The sequence below is a fragment of the Somniosus microcephalus genome, chromosome 7, assembly GCF_052327205.1.
Source record: "Somniosus microcephalus isolate GS21.2 chromosome 7, FLI_Smic_1.0, whole genome shotgun sequence".
NCBI classification, from domain to species: domain Eukaryota; kingdom Metazoa; phylum Chordata; class Chondrichthyes; order Squaliformes; family Somniosidae; genus Somniosus; species Somniosus microcephalus.
The window spans coordinates 63,799,579-63,809,157 of NC_140993.1; the positions used below are offsets into that span (position 1 = coordinate 63,799,579).

Genomic DNA, 9,579 nt, shown 5'->3' on the forward strand with positions numbered 1-9,579 from the left:
TGGTAGAGGGTAGAATGGTCAACTGTATCGATGGTCACTAAGAGATTGAGAAAGACAATCATCAATTCATAAGTCAACCCCACCTACCTGCCATCTAAGCGCAAAGCTCAATCCCTTCTCTCTCCAAAATGCACTAATTTGCCTCTTAAATCCACTAATGCTGAACAATTCAGCAGTTTGCCCTGATAACTTGTTTCACAATCCTATTTCCATTTAAGCTGAAAATGTTTCATCCAACATGCCCTCTTGCTCCTAACTGCCAAATTTTTAACTCGAGTCGCCCCAGCATGTGAGCCCTTCCGTTATCGCTAAACTGCGTTCCCTGTAAACTCTTTTGCTTTCTGTAATGGTTTGGGGGCAGCGGGCAGGGGGCGGGGGGCAGGAACTGTGGGACAAGATGCTTTGTATTTGGTGATGTTCAGCAAACTTCCCCCACCCCACCTGCTGTAGGAAAAGTCTGATCACTGCAGGAATAATTATAACCTCACTGCATTCCCCTTTGATAGTGTAATGTTAACTTAATGATTCAATCTGACCTGCTGCATTCCATTCACTATAAAGAAAGCCTTAAATGGACTGCACGCCACGTTATCACACTTCACTTTCTTGAAACAATCCTTGACAAGGGCAACAGATTTTTAAAAATGCCCTTTCTGACCGGACAGTGATCAGGACAATCCCCACCTTCAGTGAAGACGTGAATCTCTGAGTATTCATGTTGTGACTGGCTACTTTCTTACTGAAATACATCTAACTGTTCTTAATGATTTCAAACACAAGAGGGCGGTAGAGTAACAGGTTGCTCAGATTTGTGTCTCAGAGTCGATTTTAGATATATATATATAAAATAAATAAATATTGCACAATTCCTTCTGAAAGGCAGCATTGTATTAAATATAGCACCTCACCATATCTCCAAGCATCTCAAAGCATTTTGCGTACAATGAATTACTTGGACTCACTATTATGCCAGCAAACGTCGAGGGGAAGCAGCCTGTAGGGGGCAAATTTGAGAGCAACACAAGAACAACTGTGCACGAGCAAAATTGCGCAGATGCAATCACTTAAAAATCACCATTGTTATTTTAATTGTCAGACAGCGCAGGCAAACAGTGTGAAAGTGCTGTGGTGTGAATGTTAAAGGAACGTTGAAGGGAAAAAGGAAAGGAATTACCTAGTATTTACAGCACAGAAACAGGCCATTTGGCCCAACAGGTCCATGCATTTATATTTTTTTATATTCGTTTATGGGATGTGGGTGTCACTGGCAAGACCAGCATTTATTGCCCATCACTAATAGCCCTTGAAAAGGTGGTGGAGCTGCTTTCTTGAACCACTGCAGTCTGTGTGGTGAAGGTACTCCCACAGTGCTGTTAAGGGAGGGAGTTCCAGGATTTTGACCCAGCGACGATGAAGGATTGGTGTGTGACTTGGAGGGGAACTTGGAGGTGGTGGTGTTCCCATGCGCCTGCTGCCCTTGTCCTTCTAGGTGGTAGAGGTCGCGGGTTTGGAAGGTGCTGCTGAAGAAGCCTTGGCGAGTTGCTGCAGTGCATCTTGTAGATGGTACACACTGCAGCCATGGTACACCGGTGGTGGAGGGAGTGAATGTTTAAGGTGGTGGATGAGGTGCCAATCAAATGGGCTGCTTTGTCCTGGATGGTGTCGAGCTTCTTGAGTGTTGTTGGAGCTGCACTCATCCAGGAAAGTGGAGAATATTCCATCACACTCCTGTCTTGTGCCTTGTAGATGGTGGAAAGGCTTTGGGGAGTCAGGAGGTGAGACACTTGCCACAGAATACCCAGCCTCTGACCTGCTCTTGTTGCCACAGTATTTATGTGGCTGGTCCAGTTAAGTTTCTGGTCAATGGTGACCCCCCCAGGATGTTGATGGTGGGGGATTCGGCAATGGTAATGCCGTTGAATGTCAAGGGGAGGTGGTTAGACTCTCACTTGTTGGAGATAGTCATTGCCTGGCACTTGTGTGGTGCGAATGTTACTTGCTACTTATCAACCCAAGCCTGAATGTCATCCAGGTCTTGCTGCATGTGGGCATGGACTGCTTCATTATCTGAGGAGTTGCGCATGGAACTGAACACTGTGCAGTCATCAGCGAACATCCCATTTCTGACATTATGTTGGAGGGAAGGTCATTGATGAAGCAGCTGAAATTGGTTGGGCCTAGGACACTGTCCTGAGGAAATCCTGCAGCTGTCCTGGGGCTGAGATGATTGACCTTCAACAACCATAACCATCTTCCTTTGTGCGAGGTATGACTCCAGCCAGTGGAGAGTTTTCCCCCTGATTCCCATTGACTTCAGTTTTACTAGCACTCCTTGATGCCACACTTGGTCAAATGCTGCCTTGATGTCAAGGGCAGCCACTCTCAACTCACCTCTGGAATTCATCTCTTTTGTCCATGTTTGGACCAAGGCTGTAATGAGGTCTGGAGCCGAGTGGTCCTGGTGGAACCCAAACTGAGCATCAGTGAGCAGGTTGTTGGTGAGTAAGTGCCACTTGATAGCACTGTCGGCGACACCTTCCATCACTTTGCTGATGATTGAGAGTAGACTGATAGAGCGATAATTGGCCGGATTGGATTTGTCCTGCTTTTTATGGACAGGACATACCTGGGCAGTTTTCCACATTGTCAGATAGATGCCAGTGTTGTAGCTGTACTGGAACAGCTTGGCTAGAGGCGCGGCTAATTCTGGAGCACAAGTCTTCAGCACGATAGCCGGGATGTTGACAGGGCTCAATGCCTTTGCTGTATCCTGTGCGCTCAGCCATTTCTTGATATCACGTGAAGTGAGTCGAATTGGCTGAAGACTGGCTTCTGTGATGGTGGAAACCTCAGGAGGAGGCCAATATGGATCATCCACTCAGCACTTCTGGCTGAAGATGGTTGCAAACGCTTCAGCCTTGTCTCTTGCACTCACGTGCTGGGCTCCACCATCATTGAGGATGGGGATATTTATGGAGCTTCCTCCTGCCGTTAGTTGTTACATTGTTCGCCACCATTCGCAACGGGATGTGGCAGGACTGTAGAGCTTTGATCTGATCCGTTGATTGTGGGATCGCTTAGCCCTGTCTATAGCATGCTGCTTCCCCTGTTTAGCGTGCATGCAGTCCTGTGTAGCGCCTTTCACAACCTCAGGGTGTCCCAAAGCGTATTTACAGCCAATAAAGCATGTTTTTGAAGTGTTGTCACTGCTGTAATGTAGGATCACACTGTACATGGAAAACCAGTCCTTACATGTTTAGGCCCTGGAAATCCTGGCAGCTGGAGCAATGGAGTTGGCAGGGTGAATGGGAGACCACCTGATCAGCATGCGTCCAGAAAACTGGCATCTGCCTATCATCAGGGGTGGGGAGGGGAACTGCTCAGGCTGGCTGAACCCTCAATGAAATTTGTGGCCTTAGCATTTAGTGCAAAGCAGGCTCAACTTGTGCAGTTTTAACCCCCACCCTAACTCCAGAATGAAGTGGCGAATCCTTCCTCCAGGGAGTCTCTCTCCGCTTCGCCCCTGCATCAGGTTGTGTGCTGCCTCTGGATTCAGGACACATTATGCACTTTAATTATTGCCCCAGTGCTATATAAATGCAAGTTGCTGTGGTACTCTTCTAGTGTAAAGAGGGTTACACTATAGAATGGCGCATAATATTAAGGAGGGAAATGTGAACAATGCAGGTTATTCAGAGACTATTACAGCGTTCAGAATTAACTGTGTTCCGCAAAAGTCTTTGAATTTAACTCATATTTATACGACTCTGCATGAAGGCAATGAAACAAAGTTGTTCTCATTTTTGCTTAGCGTAACCTAAAACAGGAAGTGATGGCTTAAAGACTGTGGGGAATTAGTGAGGTCACTGGAACTCTAAAAGCCACATTCTCAGACCCCGAGAATTGTTTACTCTGCTCTTTCCGTGATTGCCTACGCACAGGGGAGCCACACCTTATTGTTCTTCATCACTGAAGCCTCTGTCAGTGAAACTGACACCATGTCATTCTCTCCAAGCTGTTACCTGCTGTAACAGTGGAATTCACATGGAAATGTATGAACAATTTGTTTCCTATTCCCATTTTCTCCCCTTCCATCTGCTCCCCCTCCTCCTCCTCCTCCTCCCCCCCCATCGTCCCAAACATACCGACTCATTCCAGGGTCTGGTCCCACTTGCTCTGGCAATCCCTTTGCTACCTCCCCTCTGAAAACACATCTCCTGCAACAAAAATTGTATTTATATAGCACCTTTAACATAGAAGAGCCTCTCGAGACACTTCACAGTCGTGTAATCAGACAGAAATGGACACTGAGCCAAAGAAGGAGATATTAAGGAAGAGTAATCGAAAGCTTGGTCAAAGAGGTGGATATTTAGGAGGGTCTTAAAGAAAGAGAGAGAGGTGGAGAGGTGGAGCAGTATAGAGAAGGAATTCCAGAGCATGGGGCTTAGGTGGTTGGAGACACTGCCTCCGATGGTATGGCGTAGAGACAGGAGGATGCAGAAGAAGTCAGATTAAAGCTCTGCAGTCCTGCCACATCCAGTCATGAATGGTGGTGGACAATTAAACAACTAACGGGAGGAATAGGCTCCATGAATATCCCCATCCTCAATGATGGTGGACCCCAGCATGTGAGTGCAAGAGACAAGGCTGAATCGTTCGCAAACATCTTCAGCCAGAAGTACCGAGTGGATGAGCCATCTCCACCTCCTCCTGAGGTCCCCAACATCACAGAAGCCAGTCTTCAACCAATTTGATTCACTCCACGTGATATCAAGAAATGGCTGAATGCATTGGATACAGCAAAAGCTATGGGCCCCGACAACATCCTGGCAGTCATGCTGAAGACTTGTGCTGCATAACTAGCTGCGCCTCTAGCCAAGCTGTTCCAGTACAGCTACAACACTGGCATCTATCCGTCAATGTGGAAAATTGCCCAGGTATGTCCTGTCCACAAAAAGCAGGACAAATCCAATCCAGTCAATTACCACCGCATCAGTCTACTCTCAATCATCAGCAAAGTGATGGAAGTTGTCATCGACAGTGCTATCAAGCGGTGAGGTAAGAGTGCCTGCTCTTGACATCAAGGCAGCATTTGATCGAGTGTGGCATCAAGGAGCCCTAGTAAAATGTAAGTCAATGGGAATCGGGGGGAAACCTCTCCATTGGCTGGAGTCATACCTAGCACAAAGGAAGATGGTTGTGGTGGTTGGAGGCCAATCATCTCAGCTCCAGGACATCACTGCAGGAGTTTCTCAGGGCAATGTCCTAGGCCCAACCATCTTCAGCTGCTTCATCATTGACCTTCCCTGCATCATAAGGTCATAAATGGGGATGTTCGCTGATGATTTCACAGTGTTCAGCACCATTCACAACTCCTCAGATAATGAAGCAGTCCATGCCTGCATGCAGCAAGATCTGGACGACATTCAGGCTTGGGCTGATAAGTGGCAAGTAACATTCGTGCCACACAAGTGCCAGGCAATGACCATCTCCAACAAGAGTGAGTCTAACCACTGCCCTTTGACATTCAACAGCATTATCATTGCCGAATCCCCCACCATATCCTGGGGGTCACCTTTGACCAGAAACTTAACTGGACCCACATAAATACTGTGGCTACAAGAGCAGGTCAGAGGCTGGGTATTCTGCAGCGAGTGTCTCACCTCCTGACTCCCCAAAGCCTTTCCACCATCTACAAGGCACAAGTCAGGAGTGTGAAGGAATACTCTCCACTTGCCTGGATGAGTGTAGCTCCAACAACACTCAACAAAGTTCGACACCATCCAGGACAAAGCCACCACCTTAAACATTCACTCCCTCCACCACTGGTGCACCGTGTCTGCAGTGTGTACCATCTACAAGATGCACTGCAGCAACTCGCCAAGGCTTCTTTGGCAGCACCTCCCAAAGGCGCGACCTCTAACACCTAGAAGGACAAGGACAGCAGGCGCATGGGAACACCAGCACCTCCAAGTTCCCCACCAAGTCACACACCATCCTGACTTGGAAATATTTCGCCGATCCTTCACCGTCGCTGGGTCAATGCCCTGGAACTCCCTTTCTAACAGCACTGTGGGAGTACCGTCACCACGTGGACTGCAGCAGTTCAAGAAGGCGGCTCACCACCACCTTCTCAAGGGCAATTAGGGATGGGGAATTAATGCTGGCCTTGTCAGCGACGCCCACATCCCATGGATGAATTAAAAAAAAGAAAGTTGGCAATACAGAGAGGTATGAGGGGCTGTAAGGCTTTTAAGCATAAGGATGATAAATTTAAATTGAAGGCATTGGGGGACTGGGAGCCAATGCAGGTCAGCAAGCACAGGGTGATGGGTGAACTTGGTGTGGGATATAAATTGGGCAGCAGAGATTTGGATGAACTGAAGTTTACAGAGGGTAGCACGGTGGCATAGTGGTTAGCACTGTTGCCTCACAGCACCAGGGACCCGGGTTCAAATCCGGCCTCGGGTGACTGTCTGTGTGGAGTTTGCACATTCTCCCCGTGTTTGCGTGGGTTTCCTCCGGGTGCTCCGGTTTCCTCCCACAGTCCAAAGATGTGCGGGTTAGGTTGATTGGCCATGATAAAAATTGGCTCTTAGTGTTAGGGGGATTAAATATGTGGGGTTACGGGGATAGGGCTTGGGTGGGATGGCTGTCGGTGTAGGGACCGGGTGCTAGGGTTTGGATGATCAGCCATGATCTCGTTGAATGGCGGAGCAGGCTCGAAGGGCCGAATGGCCTACTCCTGCTCCTAGTTTCTATGTTTCTATGTTTCTATGATATTGGGAGACCAGTCAGGAGAGGAATGGAATAGTCGAGTCTGGAGGTGGCAAAGGCATGAATGAGGGTTTCAGCAGCAGATGGGCTGAAGCAGGGACAAAGACAGGAGATGGTAGAGAGGTGGAAATAGGTGGTCTTTGTGATGGAGAGAATATGGGTTCAGAAGCTCAGTTCAGGGATGTAACTGAGTTTACAAACAGTCTGGTTCAGCCGGGGAGAAAGATGGAATCGGTGGTAAGGGTATGGAGTTTGGGCAGGAATCGGCAGGCTTTGGCTTTCCCAATGTTTAGCCACAGTTAATTGCAGCTCATCCAAGCCTGAATGTCAGACAAGCAGTCTGACAGCACAGATGCAGTGGAGGGTGTCAAGAGGGGTTGGGGAGAGGTAGAGTTGCGTGTTGTCAGTGTACATCTGCAACGTGCTCCCATGTCTACGGATCATGCCCTTGATGCATTCCTGATGGATAAAATCAGTAATTACCCAGTGTGTATCATGCACAGTGATCAAGGCCCGATATGCTAAAAGGCACAGTTGATCAACAAACCGACTGGGCACATCCTGCACTAACAAATACCTGGTGACTTGTGCTGAGGTGAAAGCAGGTTATTGGCAGCTGCAAGAGAGTAATTACAGAGATGAATAACAACCCTCTTTATCTCTCGCAAATTGTTCATTGATTTCACCCCTGCCATTCTAGCTTCCCTTCAAATCCTTCCTACTGATTACTACGTTTCGCTCACCCTCCAACAGTTTCCTGACCTCCTATGGCCCATTCATAGAATCATACAGCACAGAATGAAGCCATTTGGCCCATTGTGCCTGTGCCAGCTCTTTGAAAGAGCTATTCAATTAGTCCCACTCCCCTGCTCTTTCCCCTTAGCCCTGTAAATTTTTCCTTTTCAATTATATATACAATTCCCTTTTAAAAGTTACTATTTAATTTGCTTCCTCCACACTTTCAGGCAGCGCATTCCAGATATAACGCGTTATAAAAATTCTCTATCTCCCCCTGTTTCTTTTACCAATTACCTTAAATCTGTGTCCTCTGGTTATTGATCCTCCTGCCAGTGGAAACATTTTTGCCCTACCTACTCCATCAAAACCGTTCATGATTGTTGAACACTTTTTTTATTAATTCTCCCCCTCAACCTTCTCTGCCCTACAGCGAACAATCCCAGCTTCTACAGACTCTCCAAGTAACCTCAGCCCCCTCTGCAAGGCTTTGTCATCCTTCATAAAGTGTGGTGTCCAGAATTGGTCACAATATTCCAGCTGAGGCCTAACAAGTGGGTAAGCCTAGACACATTGGGCTGGATTTTCCAAGCCCCGAGGAGGCGGGCATGGAGGCGGGACAGCCGGTAAAATCAGAGAAAGTGGGGCCAGATGGCAAACCCGCCCCCATCCCGCCTCCGTGCCCTTTTGCCAGGAGGTGGGAAGATGTGCAGCTTCGGGTCCCATTTCCTGGAGGCGGGAAAGGCATTTAATCCTTTTAACTGCCTGTTAACAGGTAGTTAACAGGCAAAAAAAGGATTAGTGCCATTTTACCTTCACAGGTGAAGGGTTCCCGACCTCAGAGAACCCTGTCGGGTTGGAGGAGACGTGGAGGAGGTCTGCGCTGGTCGGAGGCACCTGGAAGTAAGGTATCGAGGTGAGTGATGGGTGCAAGTATAGGGTGGTAAGTATGTAAGGTGAGTGATAAGTTTAAAAAAGTGTGCACTTACCTTGTTTTCTTTCTACAGCTTTTAGCTGCACTAGATGGGGAGAGCTGATATTGTCCTTGTCAATTTCACATAATGATTGTTGGATCCTCTGATCTTACAGACGTGTGAAATTTACAAAGTTGAAAGGTTTGATGAGTCTGTAGGGGGTTTCTCTTGCTCTTTCTGGTCTCCTGCCAGGCTTCGTGCAATAATTACCCTTGAGTGGTTCGACCCACTCCCCCCTACGGTTCTAGACCTTGGACTTAGGTGCAGAGAACAGTAGTGCAGAGAAAGAACTCAATAGACCAGGTTGAATAGCACGAAATGGATGCTTTTATTTTTAAACAGTTTGAAGCATTACAAAATACATATCATAGGCACAGATTAAAGTTACTACAATCATGCACAAATTTATGAACTTGACTCTATGGAAATGGGGAACACACGGCACATCGAAAAAGGGGAAACACATTACGATTTCCCTTAACTCCCTCCCCTATACCTAAACTAAGTTTCGACCTGGGGAACTTGGGATCATGCTCACCACTCTCGAAATCGCGAGAAAGGGGGGTTCGCAGCCTTTTTGGCACCGCTTTCCGTCGTCACGTGGATTTGGAAACTTCTGGCGCAGTCGATATTCTCTCCTCCCTCGAGGCAGTGGGGTAGATCCAACCTCGATGAGCGCTCGTTAAGGTTGAGATCCACCAAGTCAATTTGGGTTCATGGAGCAGACCCAGATGCAGGCTATGCACTTGGGAGAATCTTGTGGCATCGATCGCCGGTTCTCCAGAGGGTTTCTTCTCCGTCGGCCTGGGTCGTCGATGATCTCCCGACCCCAGTACCCGGGCCACCCTCGTCGTCTTCTCGTCGTGGCCGAGCCTTGTTTGGCTGAACACCGACCACGTTGTCCTTTTACCGAAACCGTCCGTCTTTAAAAAGACGAAAACGTTTTCATCGATCTGCCGAAGTGGAAGAGGCGCCGATCCGGGCACCGTCCGCCCTTCGTTCGTTCCTCGTAGAAGAAAGTTCTTGAAGAAAATGGAAGCCTGAAGTCGCCCAACAAGAAAGCCGTGGCAGTGAAGAAGAAGTTGTTCAAGTA

The 9,579-nt window shown here is 47.9% G+C and overlaps 1 pseudogene; it reads right to left on the reverse strand.

The window, feature by feature from the left end:
* The window catches only part of LOC147114665 (uncharacterized), a 71,252-nt pseudogene extending 68,131 nt beyond the window's left edge, over positions 1–3,121 (reverse strand).
* Between the last annotated feature and the right edge of the window lie 6,458 nt (positions 3,122–9,579).